The sequence below is a fragment of the Falco rusticolus genome, chromosome 9 (assembly GCF_015220075.1).
Source record: "Falco rusticolus isolate bFalRus1 chromosome 9, bFalRus1.pri, whole genome shotgun sequence".
In the NCBI taxonomy this organism is placed as follows: Eukaryota; Metazoa; Chordata; class Aves; order Falconiformes; family Falconidae; genus Falco; species Falco rusticolus.
Window position 1 is genome coordinate 34,483,355 of NC_051195.1, and position 10,501 is coordinate 34,493,855.

Genomic DNA, 10,501 nt, shown 5'->3' on the forward strand with positions numbered 1-10,501 from the left:
CTTTTAAAGTTTCTTCCCTCTTCTCAACCAGCCCAAACCTCTTACCGTGCATACCTGGGTGCAGTGATGTCAAAATAGGAAATTATTTTCAAAATAACGACTAGTGATTTGGAATTTTTTTCTTGTATTTCAGCTGCCCTGGCATGAAATTCCTCCAATATTTTCATTCACAGTAGGAATGCTCTGGAAATCAAACCTACTAAAGTTGCCTCTGTTTATTCCTCCCAAAGTGAAATTATCCATGTCCTCTTGTCCCTCGTGAGATCCTGGAGGAAACTGTCTGCACACATATTGACGCATCTTTGGTGCATTCCACACAAGCCAGTGAAATTACACCAGAAATATGAATTTAGCCCACACAGTGTGCGCGCGCTGTGCTGTCGGTACAGGGTGCACACACACACACGTGCCCCAGCAAACGCTCCTGTTAAAGTTTCAGAATAAGCCATTCAAGACACTGCTGTGTGATTCATTTCATGACTGTGTGCTGTATACATTCCTCGAAAATGAACGGGTATTCTGTGAGTTTTACCACTTTGAAAAAATATTTGACTTGGGTTTGGTTGCTTTTAGTATTGAGGGGTTTGAAATCTCAGTGATTGTCATGATTACTGTGTGTAATAGAAATTAGAAGGAAGCCTGGGTTTTGGCTTTGAAGCTACCTACTTCTAAGACTACATTTTTTTAAGTTTTCTTTGTAAGGTGCTTCTTCAAGCCCCAGCTAAACTTTCCCCAGATTACATGTTAGCTATGATAGCTGTTCTATAGCTAGATTTTAATCAGCCTCAGTACACAGTAATGTTAAACACTGAAAGAGCTACTAATTAATCGCCTTTCTGTATGTAACAGAGAGATAAATATCCATCCCAGAGGAATTGTAATTTCATGGTTTCTAATGATGGTTAGATTACATTATCTGGATCACTTAGGCTGTGGGTGTCATAAAAAATGCTCAAAGTCATTTATATTCAGTTTAATTTTTTTTTTTTAACTTTGTAAGCCTGAGAAAATAATGCGGTGTTAGCAAGTCTGTTTCATATTTTAGTTAAATATACCTTTGTTGCACTGACTGAATGGATTCAGATGACAGTGACAAACTCAGTTCTTTTCTATTTAACATGCCCCCTCTGCAATCAAATTAACAATGTACAAATCTTCACTGGGCTTCTGCAGAAGAGTCTGTTGAGTTCCTCGGCATTGCTGAGCTTTGGGGAAAGGTTTTCTTTTTGGATACTTATTTGCAGTGTATGTTTTCTGCTAATTCTTGTATGCTCTGTAAAGTCTCTGTCATCTGTCTTGAGCCAAGAATTAACTGGGCTTTTGGGTTGTATCAGGCTGTGGCTCAAATAAAAGAATACAACCCGACAGCAGTGTGACCCTCTCATTTTCCCCTCCCTGGCTCTAACTGACTGGAGTCCACGCGCAAGTCATGCACCTGCACATCTGCGCCCACACCACACTTAAATTTGGTAGCTAGAAGGATGCGGGGGAAAAAAAAATAAAAATCCTACTGCATGTGTATATTGTTATAGCTAATAGTTGCACATTTTGAAGTTATACTCATTCATATTTAAAAGGCTGAAGCTTCTTTGAACTGCTGTGTTAGAGGGGGAAGTTAATTGTTTCTGAATGAGGATGATACTCCCTTTCCATATCAATTATGTGTACTGCTCCGAATTATCAATAATGCTCATTTCCAACCTCCATCGTTTGCAGCTTCGCAGCAGGCAAGTGCGCTTGCAGAAGGTTGCCCGTGCTCCAGGGCTGCAGCCCCTTTCTACATCCACCGGGAGCCAGAGGTGGGAGGGAACCCCAGAGGAGCAAGGTGAGATAAAGAAATGCGATATATTTCCAAGAGAGAGTTTGTCATCAGTTAGCTAAAATTGCTTCTGAAGTTTCTCTGGCAACTGTTTTACATGTCTGACTTAGTGACGAAGGAACTATACTATCTTAATAGAGAACTCCAGAACTTCAGAAGGGTTTCTCCTTGTTTGAATGCACAGCACAATGAATTTGTACCCACAGAGCATTCACCACTTACATTTCAAAACCTACAGCACACTAAACGTGAAACTTTTGTTCAAATTTCAAGGATTTTGATAGCCCAAGTGAATAGACACTGCCTATTGATTTTTCCCTTACAATGACTCTTGGATAACCTATTTTCTCATTTATTTTTAACGACAGCTCATGAGATTTTACAGCAATTCTGCCCAACCTCCTAATATCAAAATCCCTCCTTGACCCTGAAAATTGTAATTCTGCTATAGATCACAGCTGCTGAATATTACCTTTTACTAAGCTGGTTAAATAAAATATGTCCAAATCACTAGATCCCACAGGCCATGACTGCAATTCTAATTATACAGGGTCTGTATTTCTGCTCTACTGTACAGAAAAGCACAGCTCTCTCTGAGTCCACACCAAAGTGTGGGAATCCAGAATATTGGTTCTAGTTTTGAATTAAAAAAAAAAAAAAGTTACACTGCTCTTCAATGATTTTCCTGTAAAACTTTTACAAGGGAACCAAACCCTTTTGATGTGTTCCATACAATAAAATGCTGTGTAAGTCTGGAGGACAGAAGCATGTGGCGAGAATTTTCTTGTGACTGGGGGATGGGTGTATTTGATGTATACCCATTTCTAAATCAAAAAAAAAAAAAAAAAAAAAAGAGTCTCAAACTACTCTTAGGCTGCATATTCTGCACAATGGCTCAGGAAGCCAATGTAAGGAAACTAATTCTGGCCATTAAACATATCCTTTCCCCTCCCACTGCTTATTCAAAGAGTGATCACATGCTCCCTGCTGCAAGTTACACCATTATAGAATTTAGATATGGAAGAAACCTATTAGATTAGTCGTTCCACCTACTGATGTGGGATTGTTCCCTGGAGAACCTTATTCATTAGTAGATCACAGCCTAACCTTGTGGGCACACTGTGCCAAGACCATCTTGGTTTTGTTCTGTTCTTTCTCCCTGTCCTTTCCCTCTGGTGCTAAGAGAGCGGCTGAGGGGGTGGTTTGGTGAGCAGCGCGATGGAGAAGATGGACTCTTTAGTTTCGCGGTCAGGCTGGTGGTTTGGATGCTTGAGTGTGTATGTGCTTATGTGGATGGTTAATTTCTGTGCTTCTTTTAATTAGTATCCCAGTACAGAGGACTAGATGGAGATGGGGGTGGTCTTGTTCAACATAATTCACTGTAAGGTCTTCTGGAGCCCAGTGGTCTCCTACAGCAAACTACCTTCGTGGCTTGCCCTGATTCTGCACTGTCCTCAGGTCTAGTCTCCATTTTGCTTTCTGCTTTCATTCTTTAGTGAGCAGATGGGATGGAGCCAAACTTTTAATTGCTTGTCTGCCAGGGAAGGCAGCTTGGCATTTTGCTGCTTTACCAGCACAGAAAGTTTTTTTTTCTTATTCTATGGTCCTATCCCGTAAAACTCTGAGCTTGCAGAGCAGCTGTGGGTGCTTGGCATGCCTAATGGTCGTGCCTGGTACTGGGGCGCTTTCAGCTCCCAAAATTCCAAGCTTTTGCTCTCAGAGCTTCACTGGCACCTTCTGTCCTCGTAACTTTTCTGAGCATTTCCCCTTATTTGGATTGGCTGGGAGAACCTCAGCACCAGCCTGTTCTCTGAGGTCAGCCACTCGCAATTTAGTCTGATTCAAACCCATGACTGAAGCACCTTCTGTCTGTCACTGTAGGGAAGCCCGTGTGTTTCTGCCATGTGGAAGCTGCCGGCTGTCCTGGCCTGGCCCCCTGTTCTGAGCCCCACACCACACTGCAGCTGCCCCTTCTTCTCCATGGGCCACCCATGCATGGACCACCCCTTCCAGGCCTCTGCCAGGTCCCCAGAGGTTAAACCAAGGTCCAGAGAGGTCTGTCTGCAAGCAGACATCTGCTGACCTAACATGAACCAACGTGAGTCCTGCAAAACCCAGACCAGGTACAAGGAGCCATCACCATGGACCGACATGGGTCCTGCAAAACCCAGACTAGGTACAAGGAGCCATCACCATGGACCGACATGAGTCCTGCAAAACCCAGACCAGTACAAGGAGCCATCACCATGGACCGACATGGGTCCTGCAAAACCCAGACCAGTACAAGGAGCCATCACCACGCCGGAGACCCTGCATCCTTTGGAAAGGCATTCCCCCTTCATCTGAGGACCTGGTCCTCAGTTTCCCTTCAGTTGATTGAGACTGGGAAAAGTGTGAGAAAGGGAGGGGAGCAAAGGCGACTGCTTCCATCCTGACGTTTCAATGTTCTGGTTTCCACCCTCAGAATATAATAAATGGCTGCTGAGTTACTTGACATGGAGCTAAGTCTGTAGGGTGAATTTTCAGAGCAATGCACAGGAAATTATATGCACAATTATTGTTGTTAACAGAGCCTGGGCATGTAACTCCCTGCACAGCAGGCTGGAAATCTTCCCTATGCATGTTTAATGGGGTTTGGGTTGCTACATTCCTGGGGCTGTGTCCCTTTTCTAATACCTAGTGTCCTGGATGAAACAAAGGCAGTACTGACTGTAAAAGAGATTCTATTTTGCTATTAAAATAATATTCTCTTGATCTGCAGTCTCCCTCTAATGCCAAAGAACTTCTTGCCTCACTCAGTGATCCCTTAACCTTTCTGTTCTGTGAGAAAAAAAGGAGAAAAAATATCACAGCTTTATTTATTTATTTTTTCGTCTTCTAAATGTGTTCCACATTACCTGCTTATCGATGTTAATACGAATGAGTATATACATGTACATACAGGCAGCACAGTTATTCCAGTGATGGATGTTGTTGAAATAAGTGTAGGTCATAACACAGAAAATATTCATCTAAATCTTAATGCGTAAATGCTTCTGAGTAAATAATACATTTGCACATCTTCATAGGAAAATGAACTGTATGTGCCATTTCACTAATCAGGCATGTATTTAAAATGTCTCCCTGCTCAGGAGATCATTATTGTGGTATTTAAACTTCAGTACATCGTACACTAGGAAGGGTCTGTAAATTTGGGATTGCTTCAATATTGTTTATTTAGTTTTATGTACCGTAATTGTTTTCCTTTCCCCCAAAGAAGGTTATCATCTCCTGCACCTAGATCAGTTCTAATGGACTTTAATTATCTTCAATATAAACTCAATTACTCCTCTAAACTAACAGTTTTGGAGCTAAAAGAAGCTTATATTTACAGCTGCACTGTCTTATTGATTGAAATTTTCTTCTGCCCCCATTGTGCTTGACTCTCCAGCTTTCTGCAAGGTCTGAAGGCAGAAAGCAAGGTGCTGTAAACGGAGACTAGAAACACCAAAGTAAAAGCACACACACATCAAGTATACATATATATATATATATAAATACATCAAATACATATACAAGTTTCTAAAAGGTTTCAATCATTCTAAAATTGCACATGATTGCTCTTCAACTCCCCAAAACGCTTTCATCTAAGAGTAGAAAAAAGTGTAGCTTTCTCAAGTTTTAAAAGCATTGTTGGGGCATGTCTAATAGATTTGCCTAACTCTGTACATCTTGATATATGCAGCACGGTTGACTGTATTCTCCTTAGCATAGATCTTGAAACTGTAAATAAATTTTTGAAGTAAATAGTCACTTGATAATTGCTTAATGAAGTATCACACACCGGCAGTTTTGAATACAAAAAAAAAAAAGTTCAAAACTACCGTGTGGTGTCTCTTTTTACTGGAAACGGGCTTTTACTTTTAAACTTCTGTTATATTTGGAGAGAAGTAATCCCACGGAAAATGATACCAGTACTAATAGAGAACATATTATCTTTCATGTGGGTATTTTTTTCATGTTTAAGGTTTCTTTGTTATTATCTCAGTAGCAAGACTCTCCACACAGTCTTAGGCAGAAAATCAAAATATGCCTTAAAGCAATAATCTTTTAATAAGTATCAAATGTCTTTCAATGAGATAAAAGAATTCTGTAGCATGCTTATACACACACACCCACACACATACTCACTTACTTCACCATTAATCTTATTTTATACCTTTTCAACAATATTTTGGGGAATATCTTTTTTTTTTTTTTTTTAACCAAGACGAAACCCTCCTCACAAATTTTAGGTAATTAAAATTCTAAATGCTACTAAAAAATAGCTAAAATTGGTCTCTCCACTTGTTGGGGCTCCTTGTTTAGTGGACTTTGGGAGATGTGAGCATCTGCCATGGCCTCAGATGTTTCCATCAGCCAAAGCAGGTGTATTGCTCCGAGGTTCTTTAGGACATGAACTTGCAGAGTTAAGTCTTTTTGCACTGATTTTTCAAGAGTGCAGGATGGAGTGTATTCACACGGCCAGACTTCTGGTGGGTAAAGCTGAGATTGCTCGGAGGAGGTGCAAGGAGCCTGCACAACTCTGCTAATGGACATAAAGGGACACTGGGCTTCACTGTCCAGACCCAGACTTGTCCCATGCAACTTTAGGTTCTTACCCAGGGAAGCTAAGTTAGCAGGTTAGTGATCTGCAGTGCCTTCTATAGGCAGCGAGGATATACAGGCAAGATCCCCAAAATTAGGTTGGGGAAATGCCCTGCCAGTCTCCTGGCATGGAGGACAGGAACGAACGCAGCGGGCACGGTCACTCTGCAGGTGAAAGCAAAGAAAATCTGGACCACTGCTTGCGAGGGGAATGGGTTCAACCTTCTCCTTTGCTAACAGGGGAAAAAATATTGCACGCTCTTAACTTTCATCCAGCCTTCAACCTGTTTGTTGAGAGGGGGATAATATTTATTTGTGTCCAGCATTGGAATGTGATGCACACTTCTCAGTCCTGCTGCTTCTCTGTGACTGTGACATGCAAAGTTCAGTGCTCAGCTGGTGCTCTTAGGGTGCCACCTGCTTTGTCCTCAGTCTCTCCTCCCCATGGCAAGAAGCCGGAGTATTTAGCTGCCTGACAGAAAATAAGTGCGAAGGAGAGGAGGTGCTGCGCTGCAGAGTGCAGAGCTGCTGTACTTTCCAGTGACTTAAATGGGGCCTTGAGGGAGTAAAGTGGGGAAAAGTTGTAAATTTTGTAAATAAAATGATGCCTCTTGCACCTTGGCTTCCATGACAGCTAGCTGCAAGTTGCCTACATGCCACAGGTTGTGTTGTCAAATTTGTTCTCTTTCCTAATGCTCCTTACGACAAATGCTCCTAATTGCTTCTTACTTTCATACTTTTGAGTGCCTCCTGGCTAAGACATCCATCCATAGCTTTTATGGTTTGTCCTTTCAAAACTTGGCCTCAGTTGTGTCTATCTGTGTTTTCTGTTTCTTACGAGTTCGGGCATCCCTTCCCCATCTCCTCATCCCTCTGTGCCTGCAGAGCAATACGTGGGCACCTGCCAGCTGCTTCAGAGACCGAGCTCTTCATGCCTTTCCCGACAGCTGAGCGGCACATTGCCCCGTGTTTGCTACACCTGGTGCATAAAGATGCACCTCTCTTTGGAGAAAAGCATGCATGCCACATCGAATCCGAAAATAGAAATGCTATCACCAGCTGCCTAGAGGAAAATGCAGTGAAAGGAAAAAGAAAATTAAGCCAAATATGGGTTGTCTCTTCTATGGAGACAGGTCCAAATTTCATGCCTCCTGAGCTAGACCTCCCTTAGCATATATGGTGGTGCTAATTTGAGTTGCGAACTCATGATTACTTTTTTAAAAAATCTACTTATTAGTGTTGCAAGAAGGAGACTTTGAAAGCCTTTTAAGTATCTTTCTCATTAATTTACTTAATCCTCTGATCTTGCCTTCTTTTAAGTTGTTTATTTTTTAAAGACAGACAAAAGTGAGCTGGAAAGCTTTGTTACTAAAAGAAAGGTTTTAAAAACTATACGTGATACAAAGTAATTAAGATAATATAAATATAGGTGTAAACAGTACACAAACAGATGGAGTAGGTGCACTGGGAGAGCTTCCTCCAGTGGCTTTAACAGGAAGCGGTGGGCAGGGTCACAGAGCGCAGGTGGTAGATCTCTACCTCAGCCAGAGTAACCTTTGCTTTTCACCTGTTTATTGTCTTTCTTCAATTTTTTTTAAATGCTGCAAGATACCAAAATAAAAGTTTTTTGTAGCAGAGAAGGTGGAACCAAATTCTATATCTGACAGGAACCTCAAAATTTTCACATTATTTTTTGTTCTGAAGTGTTTTATGAAAACTTTCAAAAATTACCTGAGATTTCGGGTTCCTGCAATTCGGGGTGCTCAGCTTGGGATGTGTAAAGAGATTTATTTATCAGAAAGTATGTTGCTTGGCCATCTTTTGAAATCAGGTTCCCTCCACAGTGCTCAGCACCCAAAAAACCCCACACCAGAGGCACCCAAACCCATTCTTTATTCTTAAAAATGTTATTCAGCTAACCAGGACAGGGCAGGCCTGAGTTTTGGATGAAAGAAAACTTAGATGAGCAGGGAAGTTATTCCCCAAGGAATATATCCTCAGTGATACTATGAGCCAGCAACCCCCATAGCTTTCAGCATCTCTCATGATCAGACTGGATGTCTTTCGCCTGAGGCTGAAAATCTCTTCCTCTCTAAAACCAAAAAGATGTTGGCTGTGAGTTATGATTAGTAATAGAGTCCATTTGTGGTGAGGTGGGGGGAAGGGCAGATGATGGACCCAGAATCATAAGATTTTTTGCGTTCGGCTTATTTCCAAACAACCACCGAGGACTGCCCCGATCTGGGTAGTTCACTGCTTGCGGATAAACACTAAGTGCACAGAGAATAGCAAAGGGAGAACAAACAAGTAAATTACATGTAAATAGTTTGCATTCTTTCTAAGTGGCACAACTGAAATATAGCAGGTTGTAGGATAAACGCAGGGAGTTACACCATCTAAAGCGACACCTGGAAGAAAGATCAAGACTGCCTGGGTGAAGCGCTGTCAGGAAAACAAACCTGAATGAGCATCTTGGCAAAACAGCGTGGGAAGATATCGAAGTGCCTGCTCAGAGCATCAGCACCCAACTACGGTCACCCACAGCATCAGAGGACAGCAGCACGGCGGTGCTGACAAGGGTGTCAGACGCTCATCCATGGTCAGCTCTCACGGGCGTGTCTGGGTGAACTGCTGAGCGAAAATGTTCCAAATGTGGAGGCCCAGAGAGGGGGTAAGTTGTGTTTGGCCGGGCTGTAATTGCATCCTTGCTTTGCTATGCAATTAATTGCTGCCATGATCTGCTCGAGAGCAGGGAGAGAAGGGAGCGTGCCAGCTCCGTTCCTGGGCAGCCCCGGAGGCTGGAGAAGCTCATGGCTCTCGCTCCGGGGGGTGACCTGCTGGGATGGCTCTGCTGCCAGCCCTGCTGGCAATACCAGTCTTCCTAGGATGATGTGCTTTCCTCCTGTGGTGTCGTTCTCTTAGCAGGCTTTAAAAGTTTGAGAAATTGCGTAGAAAATGTAGGGCAGGGAGAACACATCAGTTTTCACTGATTTTGTGTATCATAGGAAAGAGATGACTAGAGAAAAATGCCAGCACAGTCTTCCATAGCATTTTGTATGGCTGCTTTCAATGCATACCTCAAAAGGAGGCAGTGTCTTGCAGATAATACGTAATTCTGTCAAGCTACAGAGGGGAAAAGAAGAATAATTTTGCTCTTGCTTTACAGATCACTATAGTTCTGATGTCAAGAATAGCATAGCAAAGTAGCACAAGTGTCTGAATGAAAGGAGCAGCAGTGCTTAACCCCCAAATTAGGATACGCTCTTCATTTCTAGCATGTCCCTCACCAAATCCTTGCCTGTAGGGGAGAGATGGGAAGAAGGAGGACAGATTCATAACTCCCAGTGTCTGGGATTGCCAGCGTTGGCTTCAGCTTCATCAGCTGATATCATGGGGTCTGAGGTACAAAGAATGGGTGCAGAAGAAGCAGGCAGAAGAGAGGTTCCCGTGGTCCCTAGCATCATGTAACAAATCAGTCCTTTGCAAAATTGCCTCATTTAACCCTAAATGGGGCACAGCCAAGAGCAGCACAGGCGCTGGTGCAAGGAGGGCAGCAAAGAGCACTGCTGGCCAGCCTGCAGGGAGGGAACTCAACAGCAGCAGCAGCAGCAGCAGGGTTTTTTTTCTGGGCTTTCCTCAGGTCCCAGGTGTGGGCTGGCTCCTGGATCCCTGCAGGAGATTCTTTTTATTTCTGGACATCCTCCCAGTCTCCGGGGGAGCAGCTGCAGCACAGGACAGTTTTTCCAAAGCAAGTGAGTGGCAGACAGCCCTTGGCCAGCCCAGAAGAGCACACAGCCTCTGCCGGAGCACATCTGGGTAAAAAGTGAGAAAGTAAGCCTGGTTTGGGTGTCTGCATTTCATCTGGAAACCCCACCAAGGGCAAGAGCAACTCAAGGTCCCTGCACCTTGGAGCTCCTCCATCCTGGGCACCTGGCAGCTGGTGCCACTTTGTGCTACAGGCAAGTGGTCTATGAATTACAGAATCGTAGACTCATTTCGGTTGGAAAAGACCTTTAAGATCATCAAGTCCAACCATGTGTGTGGCCTCACTCTAGT